Source organism: Chaetodon auriga, chromosome 12 (assembly GCF_051107435.1).
Source record: "Chaetodon auriga isolate fChaAug3 chromosome 12, fChaAug3.hap1, whole genome shotgun sequence".
In the NCBI taxonomy this organism is placed as follows: Eukaryota; Metazoa; Chordata; class Actinopteri; order Chaetodontiformes; family Chaetodontidae; genus Chaetodon; species Chaetodon auriga.
In genome coordinates, this window is record NC_135085.1 from 216,310 (window position 1) to 235,935 (window position 19,626).

Here is a 19,626-nt window from a genome sequence, read left to right on the forward strand (position 1 = left end):
ATATGTTACTTTAAAGACTTACTGTACAGTACCTGCTGCTCTATGGCTTTCTTGAGAACTCGGAGACACGCATTTCCCACCTGTAAAAACCACACACACAAACACAGTTCTATAAAATATTTTCAAATCAATCAATCAGTAATTGCCATTTTCTCAACCCAAGACGAGAGGCATCCAGCTGCAGCCCCGCAGACGTAAAAAAAACACACAATGCGCAACAGATTTTTCTTTTTTTTTTTTCTTTTTTTTTTTTATTTATTCGTTTATTTTATTTTGAAGGGATCTGATAAAAGCCGGAAACCAAACCCTTACTTTACTTTGAAGTTCACCGGAAACCTGGCCGGTGCTTTTGATGTGTTTTTTACTTGACACACTCGCTCACGAGCCACTCCTCACTCACCACACTCCTCACACGCCACGACCATCTGTGGGTCTGCAGCTGGGTGCTATTGCCCAAGACCTGCACATACCATAGAGTCCATTTCCCTCTGTTGGCCCAGGGTTTGCATGTTGTCCCGCGTGAGGCATGTGTGGCCGTCTTTGATGATCAGCTCTTCTGCCGGCTTACTGTCATCCAAAATGTAGTCAATCTAGAATGTTGCAGCAAGCAAGTGTTATAGATTATGCCTTAACTTGTGAACTTGAGTCTCTTCAGTAATTACGGGTAGTTGAATAGGGCCAGGAATCATGCATATCCTGATGATTTGACAAGACAAATAAAAATAAATTTCAGAAGCAGAGTAGTTAATTCTGGCACAAAGTTGCCTACTTTCAAGATGCACGGAAAAGGGAAAAACTCTAAAGGAGTCAAAACTCCAGCTAAACTTGTAGTATACTGAACAACCTAATTGTTAGACAAGTGTGTTTCAACTTGTGGCTTTTGAAAGGGTCATCATGAAACACATTACAAACAATAGTCTAGGTGTGAAGCAGTGGGAAAAAAATCAAAGAGGTATAAAATAAACCAATCATACTCATGTCTGGATGTATGACTGGTTGTCTTTTATATTTCATGGTGACCCTGTCAACAGCCACAAGCCAAAATGCGCTCATCTTAGAATAAAGTTCTTACACTATATATACTACAAGAGCTGATTTCGTCTAAAATATACATATACCTCAGGAGAGCATCTGATCAAATAAAGTGTCCAATAAATATTTTTTAAGAAAAATTCAAATCTTGAATAAACACACAAATAATATACAACAATAAGGCACAAGTCTGTCTCAAATATTAAACATTACCTAGTTTGACAAGCAGATGTGGTGTTTCAGAGAAACCATTCGAGCACCCTCCATTGCACAAGTAGCCAATGGGTATATGTCAGTGAGTTGTGACTGCTTAAAAACTTTGACTATGCTTGTGGTCTCCAATTTGAAACATCTAAAATGCTCACAGTACCATGCACTTGCACATGCAATTTCACTACAAACACTAAGCCGTCATCAACAATGATGATTTTTAGTATTTCAGCAAAGTTGGGCAACCCACGTGGAGCCGTTTACCAACAGCATGGCAATACCATGACTGGTACTCTGATATTCTGCCTTGTCTGTGAAATGAACAACTGTCCGTTCAGGAAATTTCTGACTGAAATTCTTGTATGTTCTCATTTGCAACTTCTAATGGAACTCTTGACATCTTTGATACACAGACTGCAGGTTTTTTGACATTTGAAGCATGGAGATAGTATGCAATCATGGACTGGTGTTTTTTGCCATTGACCTCAAAATGTTACAGAAGCAGTTGGTCGGTCTCATTATCTTCTTAAAGAAGCTGTGCTTACCTTCAAACCTCACAGTCTTTATGGACACTAGTGGGTCAAATGCTTTAATGAGCTGTGAGTAATGCTCTACAAAATAGTGTTTTGGAATAAATCTATCTGCTGGGAAAAACACTGCTTTGTCTATCCAGGTGACCAGTGCTTTTATCTGTATGGGTAGGTGACATCAGCAACTCAACAACATCTTTGAGTGTCATTAGCAACTGCCATGCTTGTTCCTTTTCCGGTACTTTGGCGCCAACCATAACTAGGAGCATTCTCAGTAGGCACAAATTTTCATGTGTGTTAACACCAATGGTTTTACGAGAGGCAAAGGTTGGTGGTATGACTTGGGGACATTTTGTTCTGTCTTTCCACTTATATGTGAAATGTTTGATGATTCTGTTGTGCTCTTCAAGAGAGAAATATTTTTTCTTTGTCAAGATATCGAAACACAGTGCCAATTCAACAGGTACAATACCTTCAAGTAAATAATGAAGTAAATCATGTGGGTAACCTGTTGTCACATGGAAATTATTTAATCTTTAAGTAATGGCATAATGCCTTTTAACTCTGTGGCTATGGGTGTTACTAGCCAGTGCTGCCTCAAGTGTAGCTTTTTTTGTTCTACAAGGGAATGCTCCTGTCCTCTCTTCAAGGTCCTGAAATTGGGAACACTCTCTGAGACAAAATCTGCAAATGTATGACCCACTAAAATTATCAACAAACCACCAAAGTGAGTGGGCACCAAGATTATTGGCAGTCACAGAAAATACAGTGCCCTTTATGATTTTTCCTGACAAGGGACAAAAAGACCATCCTCTTCAAAGCTTCTCAGATGACTAAATAATGGCTCTGGCACTCGAGGATATCCATATTTCTTAATGTCATCTGCCTTACACAAAACTGCTAAGTAAATTGACGATGATGTGGACCTTAATACAGATGGAATATCAGCCAACACCCAGTAGACACCTGTTAACTTGTGCTTCTTACGAGAAGTTCCTAAAGAAATACATATTTCAAAATCATCACAGTGAAGTACAAGGGAAAGTCTTAATTCCTTTCCAGATACAAATGTGCTATCCTTAAAGTTAGAACATTATGAAAACTAGTATACTGATACGAAGAACCACAGTGTCTTCAACTCTTCAACACTTTTGTCTGACTGTTATTATTTCTTAGAATTTGTGACAAGGATTGTAAAAATCATATATACTGGATTGTCTTTTCCTCTGGAGTATATACTCCAATGTTTCAACAATAGAGAAATGTTCCTTTGAGTATCTATTTCTCCGGTATGCTGGGGAGGATTTAACTGGCAAATACCTTTTAGAAAATCCATAATCACCATTCCAACAGTGCAGTTATGGTTTGCTAATGTGTTATGGACAATGTTTCTGATGACAGGTGCAGATTCTGAACAAGTAATAAATTGAAGCTCGTCTACAATCATAACCATACATTTAGCATGAACATCAACAATGACTTTACCTAAATCTTACCTTCTTTGACAAGTGTTTCATCAGAATTAACTTCATTTTCATCTACCAAGCAACTACTATTTTCTGCCACTTGAATACGTCTGAATTACAGTATGTTTAAAATCTTCAGGGCAGTGAGGATTGTGCTTCCTACTTTTAAGAGACGCAAAACTTGAGTATATATTAGTACCATGTCAAAATTACACAAATTACATACAAGACATGAAAATGAAACAATTTGTCCTAACATTTTAGTGTGTGTATGGTCTCTTGACAAATGTGTGTGAAGTGCACCCCAACCTTTAAAAGAACAAGACAATCTGTGTACAAGCAGGGTATTGACCGGTCTCGACGAGCATGTAGATTTTTCAATCCATAATGCTTTAAGAGCTCTAAACGTGTTGATGTCCTGAAGTTGCAATTTTCGCATGACCATCTCATAACATAGGAGGCCTACTGTTTGTCCCTGAAGATAGCAGCGCTGAAACACAATGTCAATCTGTCCTCCTCCCTAGACCTCAACTGTCCACTCTCTTGCGTTGTCCTAAGAGTAAGGTCAACCTGTAAATGAACAGAAACAATTTGTTTTATTAAAACAATTATCAAAAATATTTTAGCCATAATCTTATGAAACCTTATGTAGTGAAATATGGAAAGATAACAACAGCAATTGAATATCGTGCAAATCTATGAATAGATTTCTGCTTGCCTGAATGCTAATGCTGCAATGTTAGACCAGTCAGCCCCTCTACACAACCCTCAACTCTCCACAGACTCAGTCTGCAGCCTACCCTGGGCCATGCCACAACTACTGCCTGTGGCATTGCCAGGGTCTCTTGGGGCTCCAAGCAAGAAATCCCTGGGGCCCCCACCCCACCTATGCATGCTGCAAAAATTAGGTTTTTGCACACATGAATGCACAATTTCTGGGACATTTGAGATGAATACTGAAAAAAAATAGATTAGTGGTTCTAAAAGTGAGGTCCAAGGACCAACAGAGGTTCCTCAGAGCCCAGGCCTATCAATAATCATTGTTGTAAATAATTGGCTGGGGCCTCCCTAGTGGCCAGGGGCTCCAAGCAACTGCCTGGCTTGCCTGTCCGCAAGCCCTGCCCCTGACTACTGCTATACTGTTCTGGCTCCTGTTGATAGAAACATCTTCAGTTTGACTTTTTTTTTTTTAACTACTTTAGAAACATTTATTTAAGTAACCAAAAAGTGTTACATCAGAATAGGATAAGAAAATAATAAATTTTATTCAAATGAAGTGTTGCAAAAAGAGTACACCCTACAACAAATTCTACACATCTGTAGTGGGTGAATAGATTTCTCAGAAAAACAGCAACCTTCCTTAAGAATTACAATGTTTCCCCTACACTGTAAAAAATGACTGAAATTTACTTAAAAACTATTAAAGTTTAAACTACTAAAATCACTAAAGTATCGTAAACCCAAAAACATATTTTTTTTTGTTAAATCACAGTGAACTTTTGTAAACTATTAAACAGAATGTTTTTGTTATATTTACAACAAAGATATTTGATTATAATCAAATTTATTCGTTAAAACTACAGCTATTGGTACTTTAGAAGTTAATGCGGTACTTTTAACATGATTGATGAAACGATGCTAATTGAGGCCTAATAAAAATGTTTTCACAAAAAATTTCATTGTGAACCTGAGAGGTTGCCTATCTATTTATATATGTTTTTATAATTTAGGCTATATGTAGCCTATTGTAGAATGTGTGTATAAGAAATTAAAATGATTGATATATGCAAAGTAACCTTGTATGCTTCATGTTTCTTTTAGTCTTTAAATTTTAATGTAATACTTAGCCTACTGGTTTTCTATTGATATATATATATATATATATATATATATGCAGAGTGGAGAACACACGAGCAGAGTAGAAATCTTCAGGCCACTTTGTCATTTTGAAAGTTTTTAAGAGAAATCTATGATTTTAACAAGAGGTCTGTGGCTGTTCAATCGGAAAATTGGAAGTTTGCAGGGTAAGCTTCACATTTAGGCTTCTTTTTTCGAGACCAAACAAAAATGTGTGCTGAAAGCACATGGTGTAAGCTAGCACCAGTCGATATTTAAGACCAGTAGATCAATGTGTGATAACTTAGTTCAGCTGAAAAGCACAGGCAAACACTTGAAATCCTAAAAATGATCACCTGTGTCTTTTGGAAAAAGAAATTGGTTACATTAAGAGGCTATGTACTACATTGCAGAGTGCATAAGAATGAGCCTCGATGTCTTTTCAAATGTGTTGCCGCCAACTGTAGTAAAACATTCACCACTTACTTGGCTTTCAAGGGCCATTTTTATCGTGTGCACAATGCACCTGCACCGCAAGCTGCTCCTGTTGTTGCGGATTTAAAATGCGCAATTTCATTATGTGCCCGCCATTTTCACAAGGTGAAAGATCTAGTGTCTCACCTAAATGATCAAATTGAAGAGGGCAGGTCTGTGTCATGTCCAGTAAGTGGTTGTAAGCACGTGTTTACAAAAAAGTCATCATTTACTTCTCACGTGTAGGAAGCATAAAGCATGCTCCCCTGATGGTAATGATGACATGTACAGGGAAACTCGCCCTCAGCCCCCAAACTTCATTGCCAGTACACTGTGAATTTTAATAAGTTCACTTTACTTAAAAAAAGTCAGGAAACCAATTGCCTCAAAATTCCCAAGTAGATAACTAATTTTAAGTTGTTATGACTGAAAATAACTCTGTTTAGACAACTTAGATAATGGCAGTAAACTTAAGTGAAGTTAACTCAAAATCATTAGTTAAGTTGACAATAAAATTTAAATTCAGACAACTCAGATAATGGCAGTAAACTTGAGTACATATAACTCAAAATTATAAGTTAGGTTGACTGTAAAATGTCAATTTTGACTACTTAAACTTGTGAGTTATGCTATTTAAGCTGTACTCATAAAATAAGTTTTCCTTACAAGTTTAAGCATTCACATTACTAGAAAAATATCAGGAAACCGATTGCCTTGATATGTTCAAGTAAGCAGAACTTCAACTGATAAGCTATTGAAACAAAGACCGACAACATATTAAATGGAAAACAAAGTTTAATAATTTAACTTTTTTGTTCAGAACACATGGAAAATAGAATCCATGTTGAAAAATACTTTAGCTTACATACAGGGGTTCTTAAACCTTTCTGACCCACTGAGTAAAGGTGAGATGAAATGCATAGTTATTCTGGTTCCAATACAGTTTTAACTAACAGTTAAAACGAGCTTTTTTGGCTTTTAACCCCACTATATGGCAAAAGTTGCTCTTTATATTACATACAAAGGGAAAAAGGCCAAATCACACCATGAGGCAAAAATTATAGGAAGTTGCCAAAAAGTCATAAACATGTAAAATTATGAGAAAGTTAACTTACATATATAAGTATGTAATATAAAAACTAACTTTTTCAGAAAAAAGTGACACATGACTTTTTTTTGGGCACCCTTCAATCTAATATTGAGTCCCTAAAACATCCCTCAGTCATTAAAACTCTGAGACTCCCTGCTTCCACATCTCTGTTGACTATGGTGTGAACTATAAACTCAATAGTCAATTACAGGGCATAACATTTATCTTAACATCAATAGTGAACAGCAGATATAGCTCAACTCTGTTTCCAAACCACTTATTGCATGACTGCAAAATAAAATCAATATTTTAACTGAATCTGCAACTGTAATTCTGATGTCTGAGACAGCTCCCACTAAAAACTGCTCAGAGCTTTCTGTTTTAAATTCTTAGTGGATGAGTTTAGAAGTGCACTAGACATTGACTTTAAACAGATATTAAGTCAGAGATAACCGGCTAAAGAACAATCATGTCACAAAAGGGAAAACAAAAGCAAAAAAAAGGAAAGTAGTGTTCACGTTTCTCCATAAGAAAATAAAACCACTCAGTGGTCTGAAAGGGCGATGAGGCTCCCTCTCACAGAAAAGGATTTAACAAGAAAAAAATATCACCTTTCCAATAAGGGTAAAGGTTTCAATGTGACCCAAGATGTCACATCGCATTCACACTGTGATTACATTCACTGCATGAGAATATTTTTAAGTGATTGTATTTTTGGTTTAAGTGATTTATGCCCAAGTGAGAGAAGCATCCTTTGGATGAAGTCAAAGGTGTTCTTCAGTTGTTGAGGATACTCCAAATTCAGGGCGTAAGTGAGTCCAAAGAGCAAGCACATGGCGTGTGGAAGATTATCAAGGTCATCCATCACAACTCTTCCTTCCACAATGATTGCGGTACCTGAAGACTGAAGTTGCAGTGAGTCAAGGGACATGGGTTCGTCCTCAGGAATGATGGTCAGGATTCTAATGGCGATGTGAGACATGCATGGGTCATCGCTGTCCTAAAACCAATAGCAGCAATACAGCCCCAATTACATATTAGATGTCACCTTAATTTTGTATGGCAGAAAACACAAGACAGCCACTAAAAGTAAGCTATATTCTGATATTAGATATTCAAGTAAATATGGCACATGCATAAATAATTAACAGATTGTTTAATTCATTCATGAGGATTAGGGCTGCCACAAACAATTATTTTACAGTACAGTACCCTACCCTAACCCTCAACTAGTCACCGATCATTTTTTGGGATCATACGTAAATTGCAGTTTAACAAGTTAGATTCAAACATTTCTATTTAAACAAACTGAAAAAGTGCATTCCACAGTAACAAAAAAATAAAGTTTAAAGGATTTTGGCTAAGTTGGTTTCATACAAATGACTAACTTTTCACTGAAGTAAATGAGGTTCAGGTGTTCTTTTATCTCATAGAAACTTGAGGTGTGTTTGTGTGTGCGTGCGTGCTTGTGTGTGTGAGTGAGAGAAAGGGAGGGAGAGAGCGCGCAAAAGAACGAAAGAGAGTGGGGGGAGAGTGGGTGAGGAAGAGCGAGTGTGTATGTGTGTGTGAGAGAGAGAGGGAGAGGAAAAGCGAAAGTGTATGTCTGTGTCCGTGGCTTCTTACAGTTAGCTTTATGTCGCTAGCGTCTTTAGCAGCATCCTTTTACATTTTAAAAAGTCCGTTGAAGCGATGGTTTTGTTTCAGGAGACTGATCAGGGTTGAACTATTAAAGCTCGGGCTGTTTCCCTCCTCATGGAACATTTATTACAAATAATCAGTGAACTGTCTTCTTCTGAAACTTTGAATAAGTCCCACACGACGCCATCATGTTCTGTTTACAAACGCAAGCACGTTGTGTTGCATTCACGTGTTGACGGACATTCCCCCCAGCGTTTCCGCTAGAAAAAATTCGCACCGGATAACGTGACCGGCGCGGTTAGAAAATACCGGACAAAGGGAACCCAGGTTCCCCCTTCCTGGGTTTCAAGTCGTTCATCCGACCTTTTTATGTTCATATTTCTATGGTTTATGTGTTACATACTAGGTAATGGGTAAGACACTGCGGATAAGACGTTAATATCAAGTCAAGTCACCAAAATTATGGCCGAGTTGAAGAGTTGTTTTCCGACGTGAGGGAGTAATTTATTTAATGAATTTTTCCAGGTAGTAAGTTGTTTTTCCGATTATACTGACGTCATTTGAGCGCAGCATTCACTGCAGGCTGTTCAGGTCTCATGTAGGAGAGAGAGTGCTTGAAAAAAAAACAACCCACACCGCAGCACTAATAGAATGTACTATATCTTATTGGGGCTCGACTCGACGACTATTAAATTAGTTGTCGGCGATTTAAATAGTCGACATAATGGTGACTAATCGACTAACCATGGCAGCCCTAATGAGGATAGGTCATTAGAGCATCAAGAAGGAAGATGCAGGCTGAGTGGAGGAAAAGCAGGCCTGAATAGAAGCTAGACGGCGCCATCTGGTGATAAATAGTAAGAACTGCCAAAGTGGCCCCTTCTGAAGAGGACAAGGCAGTGTTATCACAGAATACACTTTTTTTTTTTTCTGTTATAGGCCTGCAATCAAAAGTTGTGATTATAATGGGAGTCTAAAGGACAAAAATGTCTGCTACGGGTATAAGTGTGAGTTTTGTTTTGTTTTGTTTTTTAAACTGAAACTACAAAAAAACAAATAATACATCAAAATCAGCATTGTTACTAATCTCTGACATATCCAAGGGTCTGATACCACGTAAAAAATCTGTTGCCTCTGATCACTTTTTGTATTGAAAATTAGCCCTTTTCTGTCTTTTTTTCCCCCAAAAAATCTGGCGCACACTTTATTTAATTGCCAATAAATTGCCAATAAATATTTAGTATTTTTGGAAAGAACAGATTGGTTGGCTGAAAGATCCGTGAAAAAAAATCTGAAAAAAATATTAATCTGATAAATATTTAGAGCAGTTGTTTTGAGGGGACATTTGTGTCCTTAAGGGTAAATTTGTAACTTTTTTGAGAGGGTACCAGAGTGGACATCCTGTGATGTGGAATAAAAACAGTAATAAAGGCGACTTACAAAGCACGTCTTGAAGAAGTCTCCGCTCTCATCTCCAAGGATGACAGGAAGGCCACGGAGGACTGCTGTTCGTTTTGCAGTAGCATCTGTACTCCGAAAAATCACAAACACATATCACTACTGTAGTAAAGGACAATCAATTAATAGCTCTGCATACACAATGGGGTTGCATTTTTTGTTTCCCACATGATAAAAACAACTAAAAAAAACTTTGTATCTGAGAAACTTGCCTCTGGTGTGACTTGTTGCAGATACTTCTGAAGTTTCTGGCCAACACTTCCCCCCTTGGTCTTGAAAATCTCGAAGAAGCGAGGAGTGTATTTGTCAAGTTCTTTGAAGAATTCTGTATTCAAGTGTTTGATTGACAAGCGACAGAACTCTGCCAGAATCTAAAGGAAAAGTATGACAAATTAGTATTCAAGATGTCATCATATTGGACCTACATAAAAGAATAACAAAAAAATCGTTTACACCAAACGCCCGAGGGTGCGTAAGAAAGAGGACAGCGTCTATAGCGGCAAAATATTTTTGCCGCTTTAGACGCTCTTCATGTGACTGACGCTGTGGACGCGCAGCTGACGGCGGTTGATGCTTTGGCCGCTCAGGATGCCGGGCTCTCATTGAAAATTAATTGACTTCCGCCGTCTTTGTGTCTCTTTTAGTGTGAACACACAGCTATTAAGTGTTTTGTTACTATTTGATGAGACACTTGGATTTGCAAAGATCAATTTCTAAAATCATGAAGTCACCCTCCACTCAAAAACGTTTCTCTTATTGTTCCTGTTTGAGTTGAATGTTTGGGCTTCACTGTACAGACAATGACATTTGACAATGAAAGGCGGTTTTGCACATTCATCTGCAGAAAATATTGGGATTTCAATGAGAGGGAGTAGATATAATTTTAAGGATTTTTTTTCACGATAATTGTCTGTTTACTTTGTGGAAAAAACAAATCATTATTCAAAGTAGATATTTTATATACATCTTAAAACATGTTTGGAGGGGATCTTTAAAAACTTAGGACTAATTTTCACTGGCAAATTCTGTAAGTTTATCAAAGATATGACAAATAATGAATTAAAAGAGAACTAAAATGGATAAAAGCTACACTGTAAAAAATGTCTGTGAAATTAACATTAATATGCTGTAAAATTGTGACATAAAAAAACTGTAACAAGAAAAACAATGAATCAATGTATAATTTAAAGCAATATATTGTGAAAAACAGAACAATTAATAATTGTTGATTTTACAGTTAGTATATGTTGCAAGGATGATATTTCCTTGTAGAATTTATATGTTGCTGTATTATAAACATAGAAAAAATGTAATACTTGAACCAACGCAATACAGTTAAAATTGCAATACAGCTTGGTTTATAGAACTGAAATAAACTGTATAACATTTTACAAATTAATATGTTGTGATTTCCAGATAAGTACTGTAACTATGATATCATGGATTAGTTGAGAATCAATATAAACATGTTTAGAACTGAGACAGCATTGGCTAGTAGAACTCTTTTTGACACTATAATCTAGATTGACAGCTCTTAATGTAAAAGACAAAAGGGAAAAAAAAGCTCTCTGTGTGTTTCTTTAATCAGTTCACTATTTTTTTCTTTCTTTTTCTTTTAGATTATGTTTCTGTGGTTAAATACGCAGCCTGCTAGAGCACATAGGGAAAAAATTACAGGAAGACATAAACGCTGTGAATTTAAAACTGCAGGGACCAATCATAGAGCAGCACCCTTTGTGTACTCTTCTGTCATTGGACGCTACGTTATTGCGGGAGCACTTGGCGCGGAGCAGACACACCTGGAATTGTGGGAACAGACGCAAGGAGAGTGAGGAGTAGCAACGTGGAGCGAGAGCAGGAGACGAAGAGTCGGAGCAGTGACTACGAGGAGCGGGAGCAGGAGGCAAAGAGGAGCAGTTGGGGGAAAAAAAAGGAGCAGTTGGGGAGAAGAGAAGTCGAAGCAGTGACGAGGAGCGGGAGCAGGAGGCAAAGAGGAGCGGTCGGGGAGAAGAGAAGTTGAAGCAGTGACGAGGAGTGGGAGCAGGAGGCAAAGAGGAGCAGTCGGGGGAGTCAGAGTAGGGACGTGAAAAACGTCGAGGAGACAAGTGGGAACAGGTACGTTGAGGGGGCAGTAACAAGCTAGCAGCGGTAAGCTAACGGACTTGAACTTATGCAGCAACACGATTAGCTAGCTTACACGTGCTTTCAATATTTCTTAAAATGATTACATGCCGTTTTTGTAGCAAAACACTGCTAACATTGAGAGGCTATGTTCTGCATTGCCGCGTTCATAGAAATGAACCACGTTGTATTTTCCAGTGTGTTGGCGTTGACTGCAAGAGGTCATTTTGCACGTATGCTGCTTTTAAAGCTCATTTCTACTGTCTACACAATGTGCCCGAACCCCCTCATAGTAGAGCCGTTGTTACAGATTTAAAATGCGCCATTTCGCTGTGCTCGCGCCAGTTTCATACAGCAAAAGAACTCATACATCATTTGAAAGAGCATGTAGTTGAGGGAAGAGCTGTATCATGTCCTGTAATTGGTTGTAAAAACGTGTTCACTAAAAAATCGTCCTTCACTGCTCATATGTCACGCAAACATAAAGAATGTTCTGTGGAAAACATAAGTGATATGTACAGGGAAACAGTGTCTCAGTCTCCTAGCACTGTAACGTTATGTGAGGATGCTTCCCAGATCTCAGTAGATCCACCAACCAGTGAAAACTGTGAACTCCCACAGAATTTCAATGAGACCTTTCTCAGGAATATTTGTTTATTCTATCTAAAACTGCAAGGGCAGCTCCTTCTCCCTGCTTCAACAATACAGACTATTGTTGAGGAGATGCAAAACGTGCATGAGTTAGGACAGGACTTCACTATAAGTAAACTTCGTTCACTTTTAAAAGATGACATGAGTCTAACAGATGATGCCGTCACCAAAATCTGTGATTGTGTTAGAGATTCAGATCTATTCTCTGCCTGCCACCAGGGGCCACTCAGAACAACATATTCAAGAGCTCAGACATTCAAAAATATGTTCAAGTACACTGAGCCCAAAAAACTAACATTAGGGATTGATGAAAACATGACACAGCGATATGCTTACTACATTCCGGTGAAGCAAACATTGAACACCTTATTAGAATCTGAGTTGTGGAAGAATACAGTGTCCCAACAGAGTAAAGAAACAGACTCACAGGAGTTTAGTGACATACATGATGGACAAACCTATAAGTCAAACAAGTTCTTCAATGAAAATCTAGGTTGCTTAAAGATAATTTTGTACCAGGATGCTTTTGAAATCGCCAATCCTCAGAATCAGAATCAGAATCAGAAAAAGCTTTATTGCCAAGAATGCTTTTACACATACGAGGAATTTTTTCTGGTGAAATTGGTGCATGACACATCTACTAAAATAAGAGCATAAAAAATAACAATTTAAATATATATACACAAGTCTGTTATTGTTAGAAACACAGTACTGTTTTTCAGAAAGAAGTCCCAGTTGAGCGTTAATGTAACGCATAGAGTTATATTTATATCAGTCAATGTGACAGGATGAGTCCGAGGTGGAATGTGAAGAGTGTCGGGGGGGTTCCGGGCCTTGTTGGTAAGGCTGACAGCAGACGGGAAAAAACTGTTCTTGTGGCGTGAGGTTTTGGTCCTGATGGACCGCAGCCTCCTGCCAGAGGGGAGTGGCTCAAAGAGTTTGTGTCCGGGGTGAGAGGGATCAGCCACAATCTTTTCTGCACGCCTCAGGGTCCTGGAGGCGTACAGGTCCTGAAGAGATGGTAGATTGCAGCCAATCACCTTCTCTGCAGACCGAATGACATGCTGCAGTCTGCCCTTGTCCTTGGCGGTGGCAGCAGCATACCAGATGGTGATGGAGGAGGTGAGGATGGACTCAATGATGGCTGTGTAGAAGTGCACCATCATTGTCTTTGGCAGGCTGAATTTCTTCAGCTGCCGTAGGAAGTACATCCTCTGCTGTGCTTTCCTGATGAGGGAGCTGATGTTCGGCTCCCACTTGAGGTCCTGGGAGATGATAGTTCCCAGGAAGCGGAAAGACTCCACAGTGTCAATAGTGGAGTCACAGAGGGTGATGGGGGCGGGTGAGGCTGAGTTCTTCCTGTAGTCCACAACCATCTCCACTGTCTTTAGAGCATTTAGCTCCAGGTTGTTCTGATTGCACCAGGTCACCAGATGGTCAACCTCCCACCTGTAGGCGGACTCGTCGCCATCAGAGATGAGTCCGATGAGGGTGGTGTCGTCCGCAAACTTCAGGAGCTTGACAGACTGGTGACTGGAGGTGCAGCTGTTCGTGTACAGGGAGAAGAGCAGAGGAGAAAGAACACAGCCCTGGGGGGATCCGGTGCTGATGGTCTTAGCGTCGGAGAGGTGTTTCCCCAGCTTCACGCACTGTTTCCTGTCAGACAGGAAGTCTGTGATCCACCTGCAGGTGGAGTCAGGCACGCTCAGCTGGGAGAGCTTCTCCTGAAGCAGAGTTGGGACGATGGTGTTGAAGGCAGAACTGAAATCCACAAACAGGATCCTGGCGTAGGTTCCTGCGGAGTCCAGGTGCTGGAGGATGAAGTGGAGGGCCAAGTTGACTGCATCGTCTACAGACCTGTTGGCTCTGTAGGCAAACTGCAGGGGGTCCAGGAGAGGGTCAGTGATGTCTCTGATGTGTGAGAGCACAAGGCGCTCAAAGGACTTCATGACCACAGAGGTCAGGGCGACGGGTCTGAAGTCATTAAGTCCTGTGGTCCTTGGCTTCTTGGGAACAGGGATGATGGTTGAAGACTTGAAGCAGGCTGGCACGTGACATGTCTCCAGTGAGGTGTTGAAAATGTCTGTGAACACTGGGGACAGCTGATCAGCGCAGTGCTTCAAGGCAGATGGGGAGACAGAATCCGGTCCAGCTGCTTTCCGGGGGTTCTGTCTCCTGAAGAGTCTGTTGACGTCCCTTTCATGGATGGAAAGAGTCGTCACTGAGGTGGGTGGGGAGGGGGAGGGGGGGGCCTTTAAGGTGGGCATTGGTGGAGGTGACTGGAGCTGGAGCTGTTCAGAGGTGTCGTGGGGGATGGTTGCTGGACTGTCCCTTTGTCTTTCAAAGCGGCAGTAGAACTGGTTCAGGTCGTTGGCTAGGCATCGATCGTTGATGGAGTGGGGGGCTTTAGGCTTGAAGTTAGTGATCTGCCTGAGCCCTTTCCAGACAGACGCAGAGTCGTTAGCTGAGAATTGGTGTTGGAGCTTCTCAGAGTACAGCCGTTTAGCCTCTTTCACCGCCTTGCTAAACTTGTACTTCGACTCTTTGTATCTGTCTTTGTCCCCACTCCTGAAGGCCTCTTCCTTTGCCAACCTTAGCTGCCTGAGTTGGGCTGTGAACCAGGGTTTGTCATTGTTGTAACTCACCCTGGTGCGTGATGGAACACAGCAGTCCTCACAGAAGCTGATGTAGGACGTCACAGTCTCCGTGTACTCATCCAGACTGTTGGTAGCAGTCCTGAACACATCCCAGTCAGTAGAGTCCAAACACGCCTGGAGATCCTCCACAGCCTCACTGGTCCACTTCCTTGATGTCCTCACTACAGGTTTGCAGAGCTTTAGTTTCTGCCTGTACGCAGGAATCAGGTGCACCATGACGTGGTGCACCTGGCTCTGCTAAGAAAAAACACAATCAAATACTGATCACATGTCTCTTGTGTTGTTGTGTGGAGAGAAGGACCTAAAACAGTTTGGATGTGCTAAACTTTTCTCAGAGATGTTGGAGGACTTAAAAGATTTGGAGGAGAATGGAATCTCTGTGGACTATAAAACCATTAAAGCGTCACTGTATTGCATTGCAGGTGATAATCTTGGGTCACACAGCATTGGCGGGTTTACAGAGAACTTTAGTCGCTCAAAGTATTTTTGTAGATACTGCGAAATCACACAAACTGAGTTTGAAAATGATGATCCCAATGTCTGTGGTCCACAGCGCACACCTGAAGCTTACGACTCAGCTGTCAATGATATTGCATCTGGAGACGGGGAGGACGACAAAGGCATAAAAGTAAACTCTGTGTTTAATGCTTTGAAAGCTTTTCATGTTTGCCAGCCTGGTCTCCCACCGTGTTTAGGTCACGACATATTTGAGGGTGTGTTATCCTATGATGTAGCACTGTACTTGAAATATTTCATCAAGAAAAAGAAGTGGTTTACATATACACTTCTGAATCGGCGAATCACTCAGTTCAAGTACAAAGGGTCTGATGCACTCACAAAACCATGTACTGTCAATGAGGGGTCTAAGCTTTCTGGCCAAGCCATCCAGAACTGGAACTTTTTGAGGTTGCTGCCTGTTTTAATTGGTGACAAAGTGCAAAGCCCTGAAGATGAGGTGTGGCAGTTAACTCTCCAGCTTAAAGATATAGTTGATCTGATATGTGCACAAAGGATTTCTGTGTCACAGGTAGCATATCTTGACATCATAATCCAGGAATATTTGGAATCAAGGAAGTGTTTGTTCCCGGAGTGTACATTGAAACCAAAGCATCATTATTTGCGACACTATCCGGCACTAATTTTGAAGTTTGGTCCCCTGATACGACTGTGGACGATGTGATTTGAAAGTAAACACAGCTACTTTAAGAGATGTGCCAGGCATCTGAAAAACTTTTAAAATATTTGCCTTACTTTGGCTGAGAGACATCAGATGTTTCAGGCATATGTTTCAGTGGGGCCAGGAAGCAGTTAGCCTCTGCATGTCAAAGACAGCTGTACATTTTACGCCAACCTTTACAGTGAGACAATTAAACAAGCAGTGAGCGAGTTTGGCTTCTCAGAAAACAACACTAGTGTTTCCACAGACATACAGTACAAAGGAACAATGTATAAAAAAGGGCATTTCCTTGTGTCAAAAAATGATGAGACTGTGGAGTTTGGAGAGCTTGTCATTATTTTAATTAAAAATGATGCAGAGGTGTATTTTGTGATGGATATACATAAAGCTGACTATCATCCTGAGTACCATCTCTACTCCGTGAAAAAAGACTGTGTGATGTTACAATGTCTTGAAATCAGTGACTTGGTTGATTTTTATCCTTTAACATCCTACATTGTTAATGGGCACCAAGTGATTCCACTGAAGCACAGCATCTTCTCCAGATAAACATAATTTGGGGCACTTGTGGGGAGAAAACACAAAAACATTTCATATTGCATGTTATTTTTCTCATTGTACCAGAAATGACAGACTTAGAGACAACATTTTTGCGGAGTGCCATCAATGAGGTCTTACCTGACCTAGCTGAGGTATCAAAAGACATTTTGGAGGAGACATTGCAGTCCCTTGGCATCGAGACAAGTGACGATTTCAAGTTTCTCGAGGAAAGTGATTTGTTGATGGCTTTGAGGCCCATTCAAGCCAGAAAGGTGCTTGCTGCTTGGAAGTTGAGAAGTAAGTATTCCAACATGGGATGCAGTACCCATAGAAAAACAAAAACATTCTCATAATGTGTCTGTGTGTGTGTGTGTCTCTCTCTCTATGTCCGTGTGTGTCTTTCTGCAGGCCAAACTGCTCAAAGTAGCAGCGCATCTAGTCCCTCACCAGCACCTCCACCATCCCTGGAGTCTGCCTCACCCAGAGGTTCATCAATCAATCAATCAATCAATATTCCTTTATTTGTCCCGCGAGGGGAAATTTCAGAATACAGCAGCATCAGTAAAGATTAGTAAAGATTAATATAAGAAGTGCAATGCAGATTAGAAACAAAACAGTATATACAAGAGAGTGAGGATTTAAATACAAATAAAAAGAAAGAAATTGTAAAAAAAATTGTAAGAAATTGCAGATCGTATTTACAGATTGTTATGTACATGTATTATTGCACAGCTTATTGTCCAGACTATTGCACTGATTACTTGGGGTTGTTTTTATTGTACAATCTGACAGCTGCAGGGAGGAATGACCTGCGATACCGCTCTTTCACACACTTTGGATGTAGCATCCTGTCACTGATGGAGCTCCTCAGTGCAGTGAGTGTGTTTTGGAGGGGGTGGGAGTCATTGTCTGTCATGGAGGACAGCTTGGCTGTCATCCTCCTCCCCCCCACCTCCTCCACCAGTTCCAGAGGGCATCCCAGGACAGAGCTGGCCTTCTTGATAAGTTTGTCCAGCCTCTTCCTGTCAGCTGTAGTGATGCTGCTCCCCCAGCAGACTACACCATAGAAAATGGCAGAGGCCACAACAGAGTCATAGAAGGTCTTCAGGAGTGCCCCACGCACCCCAAAAGACCTCAGCCTCCTGAGCAGATAGAGTCTGCTCTGTCCTTTTTTGTAAAGTGCAGTGGTGTTATGAGTCCAGTCCAATTTATTGTTCAGACTCTGTCAGCAGCTGCCAAAGCCCTGGTGTTGACTGGGTGAATACATACCAGGTTCCATGGGACAAGTTCCCAGAAGAGCTAATTCAGACTCTAGAGAGGGGAAAATGGCCGAGCCCTCGTTTAAGAAGGGAGATGGTCCGCATCGTTGTTTCTGATATGATGCGACGAAGTTCTTCAGTGAGTAAGAGAAACTCAACAGATATTGCCAAAAAGATGGTGGCAAAGTATCCAAAATCTTTGCAAGACATTATAGAGGGAGATGTCATAGGCCCAGGTTACCACTCTCTTGTGAAGCAACTGCAAAATAGAGTAGAGAACGTGAAGAGATCTACAACACCAAAAATAAGAAAAAGAAAGAGTCGCTCAGTGGATTCTGACACAGATGAAGTCCCTCCGCAACAAAGAGCAGCGATCCAGGACACATATGGGTGCATCAAGTGGGATGTAAAATTCCTGCCCCTTGGAGAGACCCTGGAGAGCCAGCAAGAGAAGCAAGAAAAACTGAGGCAGATGTCCCGGCAAACTAACGCAGATTGGGAGGAGGTCAAACATTCTACACACAACGTAAACAAGTCAACCAGGGGAAAAATATAAAAGACCTCCTGGAAGGCTGGCCCTCTTGGTTCAGTGAACTTGGCATGGGTGTGCACTTCAAAGAGCTCACAGGAGTAGCACTTAAAGAAACTTTCATACAGAATGTGGACCTGAAGGGGAAGCGGCTCCTGAACTACATGAGTACAGTTTGTATGAGTAAGAACAAGAAGTTCTTGCAGGCTGCAACCAAGGTGAAAATGTTGAGAGGTGCTGAGCGGAGCGGCTGCTCTGAAGATGTGAAAGAAATGGTCCTGCTGCTGATGGCCTATTTTGACGAAAGGGAAGAGATGATGCTTTCTAATGTGGAGGACACCTGTCTGGCAGAGGAAGTCCAGACGGACAAGCTCCCCTTAACTCCTACCATTATTGTCTGTGGTAAGTTAACTTTTTGTTGCTGTGTTTCATTTTATGTCTGAATGAATTCTGCTTGTTTTTGTTATTGTGAACAGTATAAATCCTGTGGGTGAGTGAGAGAGAATATACCTGTGTGAGTCTTTAAGTCTGTCTGTGCCCAGAAATGTTTCAGGAGCACAACCATTTGTTTCACTTATGTTTGTTTTTGATTTCCTTCCCTTTTTTAGGGCAATCCTGCTTTACTGCCACACGATGTATGCTCAGTGTTGACAGAACCATTGTTCAGGAGAAAATCCCCTCCTTTGAAGAAGAAGAATAGAAGAATCGGGAGACATTCCCCTTTATTTGTCACACACACATGGTCGGAAACACGGCACACGGAGGTGAAATTTGCCTTCCGCTTTTGACCCATCCTGGTCGTCCCTCCTCCGCGGCAGACCAGGAGCGGTGGGCAGCCAGACCGGCGCCCATTCTGTTGCGTCACCATTGGTGTTTTTAGTGGGGGTATATTTTTACGGAGGAGAACATGCAAACTCCACACAGAAAGGCCCTCCTCGAGCAGCAGGCACCGAAGCAT